General features: G+C 35.3%; 1 long non-coding RNA gene and 1 pseudogene across 1 annotated transcript; both read right to left on the bottom strand.

Moving 5' to 3' along the window:
• Nucleotides 1-2,292: 2,292 nt before the first annotated feature.
• Nucleotides 2,293-3,374, bottom strand: LOC141659155 (uncharacterized). The gene is made up of 4 exons (XR_012549636.1): nucleotides 3,132-3,374; nucleotides 2,900-3,057; nucleotides 2,694-2,808; nucleotides 2,293-2,614 (listed from the first exon to the last, which is right to left on the bottom strand). It is a non-coding gene; the product is annotated as an uncharacterized LOC141659155 (long non-coding RNA).
• Nucleotides 3,375-9,824: 6,450 nt separating this feature from the next.
• On the bottom strand, nucleotides 9,825-18,940 carry LOC141661046 (uncharacterized; annotated as a pseudogene).
• Between the last annotated feature and the right edge of the window lie 448 nt (nucleotides 18,941-19,388).

Genomic DNA, 19,388 nt, shown 5'->3' with positions numbered 1-19,388 from the left:
GGCTCAAACTCGGCTTGGCTCGATAAAATTCAGAATTTTTTTAATATATCCTGAATATTTTTATATAGGTATGATTTTTTTTAAATCCGACTTCACTGTATTTTTTTTATTTTCCAACAATCATTTTGCATACCATATGTGATATAGTTTGACGTGATTTAGAAATTTTATATTTTAGTTTCTAATTTTAAAATATGGCTTCATAATTATATTTTAGTTAAGATTTTTATTTTAAAATATTTTTCATCGATCCAACCGTATGAATGTCATAATATATATAAATATATATTTCACATCAAAAGAAATTTATTTGATTTTCTATTTTACGGTCAAGCATTAGTTTGACTATTAACGCTAACTAGTGTTTAGTTCAGATTTGTTGTTTCGATTATTTTAAAAATACTTTATATCAATCCTACCGTATGGATGTCATAAAATATATATTTTATTGATATAACCAAGGTTTCAGATCAAAATAGTTTTATTTGGTTTGCTATTTTAACAGTCAAATATTAGTTTGACTAGTACTAGTAACTAGTGTTTAGTCCTGTATTAGTATCTCGACTTATTTAAAATTATTTCTAATTGATCCAACCCTATGGATGTCAAAATAAATATATTTTAATGATATAACCAAATTTTCAGATCATAAATAATTTTATTTGATTTATTATTTTAACAGTCAAACATTAGTTTGACTATTACCGCTAACCAGTGTTTAGTCCTGATTTGTTGTTTTGATTATTTTAAAAATACTTTATATTGATCCAACCGTATGGATGTCATAATATATACATTTTATTGACATAACCAAAGTTACAAATTAAAATAATTGTATTTGGTTTGCTATTTTAACAGTAAAACATTAGTTTGACTAGTCCTAGTAACTAGTATTTAGTCCTGTATTAGTATCTAGACTTGTTTAAAATTATTTCTAATTGATCCAACCGTATGGATGTCAAAATAAAAATATTTAAATGATATAACCAAATTTTCAGAATAAAATAATTTTATTTGGTTTGTTATTTTAACAGTCAAGTATTAGTTTGACTATTACCGCTAACTAGTATTTAGTCATGATTTGTTGTTTTGATTATTTTAAAAATACATTATATTGATCCAACCGTATGAATGTCATAATATATACATTTTATTGATATAACCAAAGTTACAGATTAAAATAATTTTATTTGGTTTGCTATTTTAACAGTGAAACATTAGTTTGACTAGTATTAGTAACTAGTGTTTAGTCCTGTATTAGTATCTAAACTTGTTTAAAATTATTTTTAATTGATCCAACCATATGGATGTCAAAATAAATATATTTTAATGATATAACCAAATTTTCAGATCAAAATAATTTTATTTGGTTTGTTATTTTAAAAGTCAAGTATTAGTTTGACTATTATCACTAATTAGTGTTTAGTCATTAATTGGTGTTTCAATTTTTTTAAAAATATTTTTCCTCGATCTAACCGTATGAATGTCAATATATATTTTAGTGATATAACCAAAGTTTCAAAAAAAAAATTATTTGATAAGTTATTTTCACAGTCAAATATCGGTTGACCTGAATTTCTTTTTGGCTCGGCTCGGCTCGTTTATGTTCGCGAACAAGCTCGTGTTCGGCTCGTTAGTTAACGAGCTCGAGCTCGAACACAATTTTTGTTCGATACAAAAGCTTGATTCAGCTCGGTTCGTCTGAAAAAAAATTAAAGCTCGGCTCTGTTTGATCAAAACTCGGCTCGGTTCGGTTCATGAACAGCCCTTCCTGTGTGTGCACATGCAGATGCAAATCACCATACTTTTAGGGTTTAAATTTGCAGGATTTTTTTTAGTATATCTATGTATGTACAACTACCATGCATTCTCATTCTTTCTTCACGGGAACCGTAAAATTTAGGGTTTCCCGCCAACAGTCTACGAAATAAAATAAGTACTTTTTCCACCTCATATTACATGTCATGTCTTGTTTTTAATATTATAAAGCCAACTTGATCAATATTTGATCGCATATTATATATACTAGCTCTAAAGCCCGTGCGAGTTACGGGCATGTTTTATTTTAGCTCTGTTTTAAGGGTCAGCAAAGATGCTAAGCTGTGGTGCAGAGTGTTGTACATGAGCCTAGTGGTTACATATGTATATGAAATGTTAGTAATCTATATTAGCAACAAGTTATTTTTGGAGCATGTAGAATATCTTCGGTGAGAGCTTAGTTGAGCACAAAAAGCATTGATTAAATATTAATTAAGAGAGCATCAAGTTTTTCTTTGTTTTAGTTTTGTCCAAAGCTGAAAATGCAAATAAAATAAAGAAAGCAAGCAAGTTGTTGGCGTTGACTAATGAAGGTTTTAGTCGAGAAAAGGCAATCCTAGGCGATTCTCTGTTTCTTCCTCCTTTGGAGATTGGCAGTGCTTGATGTGGCCTCAGGTTGAGCTGGTGGGTAGTGAGTGCCAGCATGAGTGGCATTAGTGTCCTGAGTTTCAGAGAGTCTGGCGACAATGTAGTACTCATGTCCATGGGTATTTTTGCATGTTATCTTGACTTCAAAGAGGCATTTTTTCCCGACCAAGTTATTAATTACTGGAGGTATCTCAGGAGTGAGGTTATCCTGATACAGAATGATTTGTTTAGTTTCCTGTTGGTGGCTCTTAAGTAATATGCATAAGGTTTGAGGGGGTGAAATATACCTTTCCAATTTCGGCCACGAGCTTCTCTATAGGCACTCCAATCAGGCGTTCAACTTCTTTGGTGAACAGGGTTAAAGTTGTCTTTCCAGAGAGATCTTGAACACCCACATTAACCCTATAAATGTATTTGTTGTTGTGTTAGGTTACCGTGTTATTGCTTTGCATGTGAATTTGGTGTATGTAGAAAATGTATCAGGACTGCTTACCCCCGTCTGTATGATTCTATGACTTTGTCACATAATCTGCACCAGAGGATGTCTCCATTGATCTGAACCCCGCAAGGGCACTTGGGGCAGCAGTTGTAGTACTAGCTATCATGCCTTGAAATGTCTATTATTGTTCCCTCGCAGAGCATCCGGATAGCCTGTATACCAAGCTTTTAGTTGTAAATATTATGTACTGAATTATTAAAGCATGATTTAGGGGTTAGCTTATCACCTCTCCCTCCGTAGGCGCGGGAGTTTCTAAAAATTTTGCGGATTGTCATCTCCTTTTTGTTCTCTGTTGTGGGGAGCATTAGTCGCGGGGTTGTAGGTGGTGGCAGGGATTCCTCGGCGCGGCCAGTAGATGCTATTATGGCTGACTTGAGGGCATTCAGTGGTGCGTAGTCAATGCTACAGTAGGTGGTAGTCCCGTCTCCACTTAAGAGAACAATTGTGGAATATAGTCTATTATTTTTAGGATGCCTTTATAGTAAACTAAATTGGAGCCTGGGGTAAGTTTAGCTAACCTGAGGAGTATTTTTTTGCAAGGAGGCCAGTGATTACTACAAAAGCAGCTTTGCCATCCGCAGCTTCTAGCGACCTCCGAAATTGTGCGGCCTTCTCCTCCCACAGTGTAACGACCATTTTCTGCTCCTTGTTCAGCACATGGGCCAAAGGAGTATCAAAATATAGGCTATTATCAGCAAAATATTTTCCAATCACTCACATAACAATAATTTAAGTAAATTAGTTATTACTTGCACTATTGCACATTTATGGTTTGCCAGAACTTTTAGTGTTGCTCCAGCCTTAACCTAATTGTATAAATATTTGCAGTGAGATGAGAGTTACCAACTGGATGTGCAAACCTGAGTAATCTACTCATGATGTGAGTATCATTTTCTTTTGGGTTGTGTATTTAAGTTGTATGCCAATATACGATATATATCATATTTGAGCGATCATTCTCCTCTTAAGTTTTTAGTATGACCTTGCTTGGGTAATTTTAGACCAGGCATTTTTGATTTTAATCATAACTATGCTGAAGTTTTCATTTACCAACTCTGATTTAACAAGCGTTGTATAAAAAGAAACAGAAATGGTTAGTGTCATAGACTTGAGCAGCTTATCTATCTTGTCTGTCTCAATTTTCGTCATAATACAGATACGATGTTATGTGACTTGCTAGGAGTGTTCAGTTAAAATATTAATTCCTTTAACGTGAAGGTAATAGTATTAAACTAACAAGATTTTGTTACGTGTTTCTTGCAGTGAACGCCGTATTAAACATATTATATATAATAAGGTTGGACTCGAATAAACTCTATCTTAATACCAAAACCTGGGAAACATCATTGGGATCATGTATGTGAGAATTATTTTTAACTATAAACGGGTTATCACACTTTTTGCTGACTGTATGAAAAGGTATCTATTTTACGTTATTTCCGGTTTAAAATAGAGGATGTGAACTTATTTTATCGAATTGCTGACAAAGAAAATATATTGTAAAAGACTCCATACTATGCACCACAACGGTTTGTTTGGAATGTTAAACCTGTCATCAACAAGGCGGACATCGGTTTTGCGTGAGCCGTTAGAAGTAAGCTCTGAAATTCCCATAGCTTCCACCATGCCAATAACCTCTGGAGAGAAAAATATGTGGAACAATAAGTATGTAGGGTATTAACTATGTAGGGTATTATGAATTAAGGTAGGTTACAAAGAAGCTCACCAATGAAATTTTCCACCTTTCAGAGCAGTAGTGGCACAAATTCAAAGCTCTTGAGGTCGAACTTATATTTAGGGATAGCCTCTGTATCCTCCACAGGTTTAACCATTGTTTTGTAGTAAAAGGTGAGGCTCAAATCCCTATCTAATGGCCTATATTCTTTTGCACCGGCCACAATGATAAACTCAGATATATTGTAAATCAATCCCACTGCCAGCAAAGGAAAGTATTCATCCTTTTGATTGTTCCCGATTTTTGCAGAAATTTGCGACCCCTAAAAATATATTTGGTTTGTTTAGAAAAAAGAAGTAAAAGGATAATAAGTTTTTTAAAAATTTGCAAGCTTACCTCTTCGTTGATGAAGACAACATTTGTGTGGAAGATTGTGTTTTTCTTGATGTTGACCGATTCCCAAATACGGGTAACACGAACATGGAGAAACGCATTTTTTGATTTGGATGTTAGGGAAGATATCAGAGTTTTTGTTGGTTCCATGTTCTTTAAACGACAGTGAAGCAGGGGAAGAAGTTGATAGATGTATATATATGCGAACTTAGTAATTAAGTGTTGATGTGCGTTACATTTATAGGACACTCCTACGGCTCTATTTCATGTGGCATGTGTAAAGTTCTTCTCTATTTCATGTGGCATGTGTAAAGTTCTTCAGTTTTTTTGTTGAAGTATGTAACGGCTGTACAATTACAGTTTCCGCTTGTGACAAGGCATAAATACTCTAAGTCTTTTGAGTTTCCATGATTTTGCTGTGTTTCATTTATCCTTTTAATTATGCATGAATTTTGTTGTAAAATGTCATGGCAGGAAAATGGGTAGTTATATCATGTGCCTCTAGGATTTAATTATATGTAGTAAATTTTATTTGATTACTCTATAGCTAAAATCATAGTAAATTTTAATTAGTGTAATAATGTAGTTTAATTTTTTGATAGATATGTAGTCACAAAATTAATTGTTAGACTATACATTGACGAACTCAATTCGGGGTATGATATTTTATTGTGATATTGGTTATATTGGTAAGATAAATGTTTGCCTTGTAATATTTAAAAATTAGTCTACAATCTCATTTTTGACTAAATATAATTAGGATGACACAATTTTTTTCTGTTTCAACTAAACATTGTAAGCATAGATAGGAAATCAGGACTGGCCTTAAATCTATGTTATATTATGTTCTTGATGGTCTAACATGTGTGGGCCTTTAGAGAATGTATTTATATTTCATCCTGGCTCTACTATATTGTTTCTGGTCCTTAAGGCTAAGAAATAGTATGATTTTCCGGTGTATAATCTTTAAAAGCGCCTACTGATTTTAGTGGAGATATTGGTAACATGAATGACACATACTTTTTTTTGTTAATGTTCCTTATTAGAATAGTTTATATTTCATATTCCATTGAAGTGATATTTTTATTGAATGTTGTGTTTTCTATGTTGAGGCATAATGAAACCTACCGTTAAGGTAGTTGTTGTGAGTGCAATGACTTACTATCTGGGTGTTAGTCCTGCTTGGATCATGTTGTTCTCACTTGAAGTTGTCTGGATGATTTTGTGGAAGTTTGACACTCAGTAACACATATATTATTTGGGCCCTGAAAACTTTTTTTGTTTAAAGCGTGTTTCCGCGGAACAATTTCAAAAGGCTGTGCTAGCAGTGTAACCTCAAATTGTGATCGTGCAACAGTACTGCATGTTTTGTATTTATAAAATGTTTAACAAAACATTTTTAACATGAATGAGTGAAAATCAGGTGTCGCACTGAGCATATGCGTAGGAAGCTAATGTTATGTAGCCTATTTCCCTTTAACATATACATATCTTGTTTGCATGAGTTTTAAGAAGTAGGCAGTAAATGGGAAAAGATATGACATTAATGGATAGAAAGAGCAAGTTGTGTTATTGTTTACTCTTTAATGGACCCATAATGAGCTCGTTAAGATTTCGGCTAATGTGAAGGTAGGAGGATCATGGTCCGGGAGTAGCAATTTTCCAAGATAGGTTTCACAAGTATGGGGCATATGAATTCTCCATACTCTTGGCCAATGAGCTTTCCAAGATTGGGTGCTTTTTCATATTTGGGATTAAAGGATATAGTTGTTGCTTGAGTTGATGATAAATATAAGGTTCCTGTCATATTAAAATAGGAGCAACAACATTTAAACTGTTAGTTTGGGATCCATACACCTTTGAGTGTTTTACATACCTTCTCTCTGCTTAGATGATAGGTCAGTAATGATTAAGACTTTGTTTTTTTTGTCGATAATCCCTGAAGTTCATCTCAAACAATGTTTTTTGGCACCCCACAAACGTACCTGGATCTCTGCCAAGCTATATAGGAAAATAGATGTCCTGTGAACGCATATTATTTTTTTGGATTTTCTAAAATAACCACACACATTGTGTCAAAAGGTGTTATTATAGGAAAATAGATGTCCTGTCAACACATATTATTTTTTTGGATCTAAAATAACCACACACATTATGTCAAAATGTGTTATTTGTACCTGCGCGTGGTTAAAATAAGGTCTAATTGCTCAATGCTATTAGTGCAGGACTCAATTTAGTTTTAATTACACCACAAACATAGCAGAAAGGATATTATGTTAAGGGTAACATAACTATTCTACAAACATTTATTGGGCGAGCATGGCATGTGAAGTGTTTTTATCAGTGACTATAAGCATAAGTACTATTACCGCTTAACTTTGACGCTTCTCCAATTCGTGAAGCAATTATTTGCTGAGAGTAGAAGTCGTATTTGAAGCGACTAATTCCACACGCTTGGTGTAAATTGGATATATTTGTTTTTTTGGTAAGAATGATTATCCTATCCGTATCGATGGGCCTGCTGGCTGTAGTGGCGGGCGCTACCCTGAAATAGGATATATGATAAAGTGAGCCAACAAATAAACACGATTGAATTTGTCCTTACTCTTTGAAGGCTGCAACGGCCCAGAATTTTGTGTCCTGCAAAGGAGAGTGAGCGGATCACCCAAGGCCACAATTTAGCATATTGGCATATGAAAGCAGCACAGGCTAATTATGAATCTGACAAGAAAGGGGGGTTGGACACAATACTAAAAAGAAGTGTAATTTTTTTTATCATTTTAGAGGCTCCGAAGCTACAAGAGGAACAAAGTTAGCACTTGTAGCATGGAGTTACCAAGAAATGTAATAAGTTGTATTATTTGTTTGTTAGTTTCCCTGGCTATATATATGCTTTGACAGAGAATGCAAGATAAACGCACCTAGAATGCAAGATAAACGCACCTGTGCATCAAGCAAAATATAATTCATCATCATTTCGTAATAGGTCCTGGATGAGCAACTATCCCATTGTGCAAGGACAAGAACAGGGGTTCTGCGGAAGTGTAAACCAAAATTGAGGCTTCCAAGATCTTGGTATGCTGGCTACCGCCAGGCGCTACGCTGAGGGCTAGTGATATCCATTTTTGACAGAGCAGGTGTTTGCCTTTAATTTATTGGTAAGCATCATTTAAAAGTTTTGAACTGGATATATGGTATCTGGTAAACTTTTCAAAACCTAGCGCTTATAGATTAAAAGGCTGAGTATTTACGTGTATGTGAAAGGACTCTTGTAACTGTGGGGACAAATAGTCTTTAATAACTAGGCAAATTATCCAAATTTTACTACATCCTGTTAATGCTAATAAATTAATTTATTTTGTTAAAAGTTTTTATTTCAAGATTCAAATATATATAATTTTGAATTTAATTTAAAATGAAAAATTTAAGGTTTAAATTTTATTGAATTAGAAATTTTTGATATTATAATTTAATAACTATTTTAAATATATATGTGTATAATTTAGTGAAATTTTAGTTTTTTTTTAAAAAATATTACTCATTGAAAAATTTAGATTTGTTGAAATTCATATATGTGTTTATAATAGATAATTAATTTTATCAGATAATAAATATTAGCCTGACACAAAAGGAGTGGTTAAATAAACTAATAATTTTTACTTTGGTATGCGAGACAAATTTAGCTAACTATATTTAGATTTGTCTTGCTTTAATTTGTTTACATGCAAAAACTAATTTAAGTGTCCAAAAAAATCAACAAAAACTGGAGCCAAAAAAGGTATGATTGAGTAACATCCATTTAGTTTCTACAGAAGAAAAAAGAAAAGACTGCTCAGCAAAATGAAAGATGAAAACATTACAGAAACCCACTTAATCCTAACCATAAGTTTCATAATCTTTCCTCTGCATGATAATAAAAAAGCTGCTATGCCAAACTCTGCCTAAGATTTTAAGTATCCTCTTCAAAATTTTAAAAAGTGCCCAACTAATTTAAAAAAAAAATTACATAAAATAATAAAAAACTAAAGTTTATAAACAAAATATAATAAATAAAGTAAAAAAGTAATTTCATTACAAAATCAAATTAACTAAAAAACACTTATACATTTAAATTTTAATATGTTATTTTATATTTTAGAAATTAAATATTTATCTTAAACAGATAAATTATATACATGACATATTATATATTATTTTATAAAAAAAGTAAAATATAATATTGATAAATAAAAAATTAGTCAAATAAAAAATAAGTTATACATAAACTTGTAATTTAGATATGGTCAACCCATTATTTAATTTATTTTATATTAAATTGACTTGTTTCGTATGATATATACATTAAAAATGGATATATTTAAGATAAATAACATAACTAAAATTTAAATCATTATTTGAATGAAATAATAATGTATATATTGTCACCAATAAAAATTAAATATATATAATAATATTAGTTAACTATAAAATTTTCATTGAAACTCGTAATTTACCTCGTCAAACAAGAGCATTGATGGTGATCTAAAATGTAATTTTTATTTTTAAATATTTTTTATATTAGTTTTTAAGAATTAATGTGACTTATTCAAGATAATTATTTAAAATTATTTAATGTTTATTATTTCCTTCCACAAATGAACAAAGAGGATACATTATAAGTTCTGACCTCGAGCTGACAAAATGATTTAAGTGGTTCACAAAATGAACAAGAGCATTATAGTGCACAGGCTGCTGGTTGCAGTGGTTCTTCTCCTTTTTCTTTGCCCCAGCCAACCTTGCACTCTTTTGCAGCTGTATCCATCTCTTTACTCGATTTCTTCTTCTTCATGGATGCAGCTTTCTTAATTGCTTCTACATCAACACCAGATGGCGGCTCAGCTTCTCAAGACCAGCACTGGGGTTCTCTGCCTTCTTCTCTTGTGCAATCCCTGACAAGTGGAATTAGAAATTTTAATAATTATCTTATGGAAAACGATACTTAAATAAGCTAAAATAAAATACATGTTAGAGACAATAAACCCAGTTGGTATACACAACACTGAAGGTCCAACAAACTATATCTGTAATCCTAGGGTTCACCCATTTTCAAAAGTACTTCCTGTTTTACCAATGTATATCATCTGGCCAACATCAACGGCCACCTAGTTGTTGTGCTGCCCCCATAATCCGTCTGATGCAAAGATGAGAAAGTCAAGAGAGGTGCCTGTCGAATTCCGCCTTCTTCAGATAGGCATTTCCAATGGATCTTGAAATCTGAAAACAAGATTGCATCACCTTATCTTTCATTTGCATCTACAATCATGTAATCACATTTGCAACAATCTGTCTTAAACCGGTTATGAATTTAAAGGGTAGACCAAGAAAATCCATAGTATTACCTGTATGATACACTTCGGACGCCAAACATTATGTCTTAAAACCACAATACCTGAACCATCTGGATATAACGAATGAAGCTCGTCTCTTTCAGATGCAATGTTTACATTTGTGGTCTCTTGATAATTGCATTGTTGTGACTCCGTTAACTGATCTATCTGCCCTCCCCAGAACCACTCTAGAGACCTCAGCATTACCAACATGTAGAAGTCCATCACAAAGTATTCCAACCAAACAACATGTCCCAACAAGTGCAAGTTGTGGTTTGGTGCGCCATTGATCTTGCACGCCAGAGAGGAATTTCTCTTCTGTAGCCATAAAAGCCTTCTTAACTACACTTGCAGACACCTCTTGGTGTTTAGAGACTAATTCTGAAAGAAATATGTACTACTATTGTTAGAATAAGTCAGTATCAGTTAAGGAAAATGTTTTAAAAGGTTTCAAATCTTTGTGAAAAACTTCTTAGTTAGGGCCTACAGTGAATCCTAGAACTACAACTATAATATACAGTATATAAATTGCTAGATTAGTCAGTGCCCTTCTAGTTTGCAAGGAGGAAATATTCTGAAGTTATTTCTGTAGCTCGTTCCAACTGGGAAAAGAATAAGAAATAAGATACTAGAATTGGCAAGAATGTTTATGCGAGCTGGATTAAGTTTTGAGAATCTGAGAAATTTCAAAAATTGTCTTTCATTCAAAGAAGTAATCGGTGCGGCGGGATTGATGGTTCCTTTTCAACACATACGAGTGGTTCCGCTTCACATAGGCTGGTTGCAACTCGTTTGGTAAGCTGTATAATGCAATTTTCACAGGATTTTTTAAATTATTCCTTAAAAACAAAATTGTTGTGCTCTAAAATTTGCTCTATTTTATTTTTACAGAAAATTCAGTTTAAGCGCCCCCCACTGCTGACCAACTGTTTTATGAGACACGTACCAGACATGTAAAAAAAAGAAGAATTTTATTGGCGAGGGTGATGATATCATGGATGATGAGAGTGAAGATGAGGAGGAAGTCGTGTGGATTGACAAAAAAAGTCAACAAACATATGTGAGTTTTATTATTGAGAATATCCATTTGATTATTTAGGATTACACCACTATGATATTTATGCACATATGCTTGTCTATTGATTAACATATGCACATATTCTTGTAAAATGGTTGGAAAGTTGCTTAAACAGAGTTAACATAGAGTCCGTGGGAATTAATTAGAAGTAGGTATACATAAATTTGGTCAACTATGCACCCATACTATAGTAGTATAGTTTTAGGTTTAGTTGTTTGGAATTCAATGTGATTGCGCGTCTCTGCAAGCCCACTTATTTACTAGTTTAAACAAGTGTGCTGATGTTTGCAATTTGCCTTGTCTTGGACTGGTTTGTGTTTGATTAAGTTTAGCAAGTAGACTTGTAGATGTATAGCAAAACTTGTATATTGTGTGATAAAGGATTGTACTAAATAAATACACGGTAAAACTCCCTGAATTCTCTACAAAAAAAACCCAAGTTTGAAAATTACATGTTTCTTTTTGTGATTATTTGAGGTTAAGAATTTGATGATTATGGTAAAATGAACTCTCTGCAGGAAACTTTTTAAAACTCTGTGAGCTGCATGAGGCAGCTGGGCAGCCTGTGGATAATAATGCATTATTTCTTGAAGCGGTTAGAGGGCTTGACAAGAAAAAAAAGAGTATATGGAGTTGGTTCTTCTAAAAGACTTTTCTATCAGTCCAAGAATAAGTCTTGCACGTCATCCTTTGCTTTTGCTGGTGAGGAAGGAAATCAAAGGCTGAAGCGCCAATTACTTGAGATGAACGAACGGATGAAAGCAATGGAAATCCAGTTGGCCAGGATTATTGAAGCTACTTCAGTCTGACTTCAATGTGATCAGTCCCCTGCCAATTTAGATGGTGAAAATGATGACAACTAGTATTTAACTACTTATTAGCATGTCCGGTATGCATTTGACTTGAAATTATAAATATTTGTGTGCGTGTAACGTAACACTGGGGAAATCTGGTAATCTGGTTTAGTACCCGTTTAATTATTAGGCTTGATAATTTTGGTTACACTCATCTGGCAAAATCTGGTTTAGTACCAGTATATCAGATTTGCTAACTTTGGATGTTATGTTTGATCCGTTTTTAAGTATAGGGCTAGAGAGATGTTGTAACTCATAGCCCCATTTTGAATTAGTTATCGGTATTTAAGGATTTCTATATCTGTTTGCTGGTGTTACTATATTACAAAAAGACTTTTGTCTTTTGTTATTTTTATTTGTAAAATTGTCCAGATTTTAAAAATCTTATATAGAAAATATGTTATGCATCTGTTGGGAAAATAACATAATAACGGATTTTCTTTGAAAATTTGTCACCAAAATGAACAGATTTAGTTGGTATTTTGTTACTAAATAAAATTCAAATCAACAACGCATTTTCTGTTACGAATTTGTTACTAAAAATTAATAAGAGATTCTCTCTTGTTGCTAATAATAGCAACGGATTTTTTGTTGATAATTTGTTATAAAATTTAACAACGAAAATTTCGTTTTCATTTTCATTTAGTTGCTAATATTAGCAACACATGCCACTAAATTTAACAACGGACATTAGGTTGCTATAGAGTTGTTAATAATATCAACGGTTTTTTTGTTGGTAATTTGTTATAAAATTTAACAACAAAAATTTCGTTTTCATTTGGTTGCTAATATTAGCAACAGATTTGTTGTTGCAAATCTGCCACTAAATTTAACAACGGATATTAGGTTGCCATAGGGTTGCTAATAAAATCAACGGAAAAATCCGTTGTTAAGATAAAAATTCTGTTGTTAGTCCGCTGCTATTCCGCTGTTAAATTTAGTAATGAAAATAAATCTGTTGGCAACGACTTTCCCACAACATTTCCTCCAATGGAATATTTTAGTTGTCATTCCGTTAGCAAGCAGTTTTACTAACGGATGTCCATAACATAACAACGGAGTTTTCTATCATTATAACTAAATATTCTTGTAGTATCAATACTTAACCACTCAACACTGACATATTAGTTGAAAAATAAACACCTCTTTTGTTTGTTTTCCTATACATGAACAGAATGAAAGATTCTTCAGGAAACTCTGAAGAATATTAACAAATCGAAAAATGTACTGTAGGTGTTGGAAAACATACTCTTAAAATTGGGAATCATTTTTTCATTTACGAATTATGATGTCTTCGGGCCTCCATGTCCATCATAGACCCCGATAAAGTCCCTACATGACCAGAATTCAGTGAACTCAATGGTCCTGAGACAAGTTGGCTTTGATCTAGAATCAATCACATTGATGCCCCGCCCACTGAAGTAGGGTTTTTTTTAACATTTTTTACATTTGAGCTTTTATCTATTATGTTCTTTATTTTACTTTTAACTGTTGTGTACTTCATATAGATTGATTGTCCCCTCTCATAGAGTGGCTGCTTATAGCCAGGGCTGTAGATGTCAACCATCAAAACTGTGTACAAAGACATATGATTAGATATGACAACATAATGCCTATATATATTCTAGCAGTGTATGTCATTAAAGATTTCACGATACACAATATTTTTGGTATACCCAACCGTGGGACTATCTTCATTGGAACACATTATTCTTAAGCCAGCCGGAGATGTCACTCTTGATACAACTACATATAGTTGCCCATGGCTGAAAACTAGGTTTGGCAGATATAAACCCACATTTTTTACAGTTTGGCCCTGACTTTTATTTATTGTCATCGCATAACAGACAACAGTAGTGAACTGTTTTCTTTTCATTTTGAAAGGAATCGTCTTATCTGCAGGGGTCATGTTTATCCTCGGTATGTATACTCTTTCACCAATCTTGTCTCCAGTTATAATCAGGCCCTCAATAAGGAATGGGCAGCACTGAGTGACAATAAGACGCGTACCATTACACAAGCCTTTCTTTGGGTTCAGATTCCAAAGCAACATTATAGGAACACCCACTTTGACCTCTATTTCATAGTTTGGCATACCGCTGAACCTGAGTGTGTTAAGATATTCCGGGGGATCGAGTGTTTCATCATAAGTATCGGAGCCTTTGCAGATGGAGTCACAACGTTTATAAACATGTGCAATACCTGGCAAATGGCTTAAAACCTCACGATTGATCTTTTCCACATACTCGTTAAGGGGTGTTAATATTGCTCGTTCCCGTAGGTAGTTTGTATTTCCGTGGTTGTGGGGCAGGTCATCGTATATTTCATCAACAATCGCTATGATTGGGTCCCCAGAGTAGGTGACATGGACCTGCAATATCACCAAAGGTGAAGAAATTAACTATCTCATACTAATAACTTTAAATCGGATAAACTTAAAATTTTATAACCTTGCTGGTAGAAATGTTCTCTGACTTTAAATAGATCAACCCTCACTAATGTGTATGTCGCTATACATGATCATTCTATACATATTAATACCTATGTTATTGAATAATGCCCAAGGAGTTAGCAGTGTAAATATATTATTGGCAGTGACAGATACTGGGGGGATGATGTACCTCTTTTGGGATTTGAACCCAGGATGGATCAGCGTCATCATCAAGGGCAAAAACTGGAGCCAAACCATTACCAATGCTTAACACCCAATCCTTAAAATGTACCGGTTTCCCATCTACAGTAACCGGGGGACATCTAATTCTATACACATATTTTGCAAAAAATTAAAAATGATACATTCTCGCCATAGATAAGATTTGCTTATGCTCGCGCCCACTATAGCTTCACGGCCCTCCCCTGTAACAACTGGAAAGATCTGTCTAAAGTCACCACCTAGTAGTACTGTTAATCCTCCAAAAGGTAATGTATGGGCATTTGGTTCGATGGCCTGGCGCACATCACGAAAAGTTCGATCAACGGCCTAAAAAATGTGGCGATGGTTCAGGGGAGCCTCATCCCAAACAATAAGATGCGTTTTACATATTAGTTCAGCGAGATGGGTTTCTTTCTTTATTTCACAAGTGCTTGATTCGTTTATATCAATGGGAATTCTAAATCGAGAATGAGCGGTCCTACCACCCTCAATAAGTAACGATGCTATACCCGATGATGCAATTGCCAACACTATTTGACCTTTGCTCCTGACTTTTGAGATAACAGTTGACCATAGGAAAGTCTTGCCACTACCGCCATGTCTATACACAAAATATAAACCACCAGTACCCGAATCCACAGAATACATGACTTGATCAAATACCATCCTTTGCATATGGTTTAGGCTGCGAACATGGTGTTCTGCTTGGACCTGCAGTTGGTGACAGTCATATAGCATCTCCTCAAGTAGGAGCTGGTTCCTGAACTTATGTGTGGAGCTAGAGCTGAGTTTTGGTAGCTCAGGAAAGTCGCCCAATGATTTACCATGTTGTTTCAGTAAATCATTAATTGCCTCTAATGCCAGTACTTGTTTGTCAGAATTGCTGATTATGAGTGTGGGGAGACCTAACAATTTTCGTTTTGTATATTCCATGTAATCAGCCAAAGTAGCCCAATGTTTCTCCCAAAGTTCTGCGGGATTGCTGACTTCACAAAAAATAAGCATCGTGACAAATAAATCACGGAGTTGCGGTGCAGTAGCGTAGTTTGATGCATCTTGCAGGGCAATATGCCATTCTTTGTCACTATCAAGTAACCCTCTTTGGAAGCAAGCCTCCTTATAGGTAGTGTAGATGACACCGTTAACAGTACGAATGTCTTTAAAGCTTCTTGCGCCAACAACAAGGTTGAGCATCATCCTCATATAAAAGAGCTCACCACTTGCAGGGTGAGCATATACCAGGCGTCCCACGATACTTACAATTTGTCGCCGAAGAGCCCAAAACTTCCCACCACTGTCCCAGCGGTACCTTATAGGATATTGTACAAATGTTAAGTCACAGCCTGTTTTATCTCATCTATTGCTTATTAGCCACTGGACAGACATGCTATCATCTCGATTAAGCTTGTCCATAACTTCCGAAAGAGAATCATTGTCATGAAAGAGCACTTCCTGTTCATCCTCTAAATGAAAGTACAAGCGCTGCACGAAGGGCTCCCTATAATGTATCGGGAACTCAAATATGCGCCATGAAGCCTCAACCGCCGATACATACCTACAAGAAAGGTAATTTTTAACCTCATATGTTTGTTTTCTTTTTGCATCGAAAGTATTATTGGCTGAGCTGTCTATGCAATTGCCAGCCCTTTCCATGACTACGGTCACTGTGTCGGGACCTTTGTCAATATACTTGAACAAATATTTGATTGACTGCGATCGATTGCAACACTCTATATTGATGTGTGCCTGGTATTTGACGAGTAAACCATGATTGTAAGGTACAACATGCATGCAAGGTGATGTGTGGTAAGTAATATGTGCTTGCGAAAAATAAAAGCTTTATTTTACGGTAAGTCAGACGGCTATGAAGTTTAGCAAGAAATCTGGCACCTGTTATGTAGCTTTATTTTGTTGCATTCAATTATTCTCCCTGTGTCACGCCTCCGGTACAAAGCATAACCATTCTGATCCATTGATGTAACACCTGAGAAAGACTTGGGGTATAATTTGTTGCATTTTCCATTCACCATACACACACATCTAGGGTTTGTTGCGCCGCATGGGCCGTGCATCATAAACTGGGCTACAGATTCATAACCAATGGGATCAGTTTCTTTATCCGATATCTCTACATAAACAACATAATCTATCTCCTCGGGGGACACTGACTTGTCACCTTCAGCAAGCCAAAGAACTATGTGGGCGCGTGGGAGTCCCCGTTTCTGGAATTCAATTGTGTAGACTGCTGCGTAACAACAAGGACATATTTTTCCCCAAACTTAAGAGATAAATATCGTGAGTAATTATGTTTTGGCCCGAGCAACGCGACCTAGCGTATAATGAGGAATTAGTCTTTAAGTATGAACGCTATTATCATTTAAGAAAACTAATTAGGGTGAGGATGTTGACCAGCGTGTATGGTAGTTTTTGCCCATAGTAAGAGCTGGAACTTTTTTTTGTGCAGGCTAGTAAAACAATTGAAATTAATTAAGAAGCTAATAAACATAAAATAATGGTACTAGAATATAATTCCCGAGCACTACATACGCGAAGCCTGTGGATCTTTAGTAGTTTGGTAGAGAACCTGGGGAAGGTCTTACAACAATTTCATCACTCAATTAATGGATATCTCAGGTATTTGTTTTTTTAAAAATTTTTCCTTTGTACAAAAGACTAATAATTATTAATTATTTTTTCCCTAAAGCTTTTACTATTATTTATCTATTAGGAACTTTTGTGCTTCCTCTCAGGGGTAATTTTCTAGGAAGACATGAGTTAAAGCATGTGTGGCTGAACAGGAGGCTGAGCATAAATCGGAGATCCATGACCTAGCCATGTTTTTAAAAGACTAACAGACTACAAATATAGTTTCAAAATGGTACCTGCAACAACTCGGCCGATGACTTCTCCCTTCATGAAATCGGCCATCATAGCGTTGAGCTTTATCTTAAAAACACAGGCAATAAGGCCCGGGCGAACAAAAGCATCTTGACAGCCCGCAGCCATAACAGCACGCTGAATTTCCTTCTATTTTGGGTTACAGGTGATTGTTAAAAAAAGATCAGGGTGCCCAAATGCATTACAGACAACTATTGAGTCCTGAAAATTTTGTTGTATATACCTAAACCCTCATGTGAAGCTTGAGGGCAACACAATGCGTTTACCCACATCGGATGCAGAGGTGTCCCCCTAGTAACGCTGTCCACAATTTTTTTATAAAGATCGGAATGAATTGTCGATTGGTATTGATCGACCCATTGCAACCTGGCCCGCTCTACGCAGCACCACGCATCCACAATATATTGTAAAAATAGCCTCCCTCCCAAAAGTAAAGTGTGACCCTCAGCATCGCGATATTGGAGCCTAAATACTTGATACTCTCGACCGCTTACTGTGTTCCTTTGTCTTGGTGCTGCATCCTGGGTATTGCGATGTTTGATTCCAAGACGGTAACCATCTTCCCCAAGTGGGAAGAGCAGCTGATACTGTAGTAACATAAAAGAGGGGTGGAGCTCACTAATAATAGGTTTCAGGCCTGTTTCTTTGTATTCGACAAGTATGTCTATTTTTTCAGTAAGATTATTATCTAATGCTAGGCCAGCAAATTCGTAGTCATTCCCACCCAAAATGTTTACAAAATGACCATCAGTGGATCTTCTTTCCAGGAGCCTGAGGCGAACAGGGATCTGCGGAGAAGCAGGGTAACGTTGGTGGAGTTGTTTAAAGATTCCCACCAAAGCATTCTCCCGGGTTACCATTTCCTGAAGGCTGACCACTATGGCAGGATCCAGAGCACTGTTGTCTCGGGGGAATTTTAGGTGGTGCTCAAGTGCTTCCCTACCATCATACATGTAGAATTGAGCAAATTTAGGGGCGCGTCCATCAAGAGGCAGAGGAGAGCCTATACTGTGATATGTAAGGTCGTTGACCCGGAATACATGGGGGCCCGAGCCTTTGTTAACTGAGTCATCTACATTTCCTCCAATGGAGCAGAGAGCGAAAATAATATTATACATTCAGGAATTTTGCTGAAATTTCCTTTCCCGACTATCATTCCCAGTAAGTAGGGTAAATAGTTCCTCCGGGGTTTCCTGTAACAAAGGTAGCTAGACCTTACCCTTGGCGTAGCAAATTGAGTACCCTTTTGGTCATGTACCTATGTGACGCCCGGTGAATTTAGCCTCCCAAATGTGAGCTCCGCAGAACCCACAAATATGTGCCGGGTCTCCAATATCAAGTATTGATTTGTTGGTGGCTGGTTGACAGGAAATTAGTACAGGTATGCAGTATAAGAGGCTATAAGCCAAAAAAAGTACATGAGAAATAGGAAAAAAGGAAATGGCCAGCACCAAATGTGTTTTTTTTCCCGGTTTATACGCCTTCAGCGCAATGAGGTCTCTGGCCACTAACCTAAGAAACAATTGTAAACGTTGCAACAGAGCACAAAAATATTCAGGAACATTA

The sequence above is a fragment of the Apium graveolens genome, chromosome 5 (genome assembly GCF_009905375.1).
Source record: "Apium graveolens cultivar Ventura chromosome 5, ASM990537v1, whole genome shotgun sequence".
Taxonomy (NCBI): domain Eukaryota; kingdom Viridiplantae; phylum Streptophyta; class Magnoliopsida; order Apiales; family Apiaceae; genus Apium; species Apium graveolens.
Note: the sequence above shows the minus strand (reverse complement) of the source record. Positions and strands in the feature narration are given on the sequence as shown.